This window comes from Dromiciops gliroides, chromosome 2 (genome assembly GCF_019393635.1).
Source record: "Dromiciops gliroides isolate mDroGli1 chromosome 2, mDroGli1.pri, whole genome shotgun sequence".
Classification (NCBI taxonomy): Eukaryota; Metazoa; Chordata; class Mammalia; order Microbiotheria; family Microbiotheriidae; genus Dromiciops; species Dromiciops gliroides.
Genome location: NC_057862.1, coordinates 701,552,801 through 701,553,623, shown reverse-complemented (window position 1 = coordinate 701,553,623; position 823 = coordinate 701,552,801).

The following is an 823-nucleotide window of genomic DNA, read 5'->3' as shown; positions in this document are numbered from 1 at the left end:
CTTAATATGCACCAGCCAGTTCACACTGGAGAGAAACCATATGGATGTATTCAATGTGGAAAGGCTTTGACACAGAGATACATTCTTGCTCAACATCAGAGAATACACATGGGAGAAAAACCTTATGAATGCAATCGTTGTGGAAAGGCTCATAGACAGAAGTATACCCTTACTGTGCATCAGAGAATCCACACTGGAGAGAAACCTTATGAATGAATGTAATCAATGTGGAAAGGTTTTTACAGTGAAAGATAGTCTTGCTCTACATCTGAGAATCCACATTGAGAGAAATTATGCCCAAAGAATTATTAAACTGCCTATGACCTTCAACCCAGCAATACCACTACACTATTTGTGAATATGATTTAAGATAAATGAAAACAATCTATATGCTCTAAAATATTTATAGCAGCTCTCTGTGCTAGAAAAGAACTGGAAATTGCAGGGATACTATCAATTGGGGAATGGTTGGACAAGTTTTAATATATGATTGTGATGGAATACCATTGTGGAATGATAAACTTATTGGTTTGGGGAAAACATGGCAAAATTTTCATGAAATAAGAGCAAAATGAGCAGAACTAAGAGAAAGTTGGGTATAGTAATATCAATGCTGTTTCAAGAACAACTGAGCAATTAAGTCATCTTGACTATTATAAATACCCAAATTAACTACAAAGGACATGAAGGAAGACAATATTGGAGAAAAAGATTATTTTGTTATTATATTAATAATGACATATATGAGACCCAAATATCCTCTCTTTTTTGCTTAAATATTCAAAGCCAGGCATCTTAAGGACATTTCTGACATTGCCCAAAT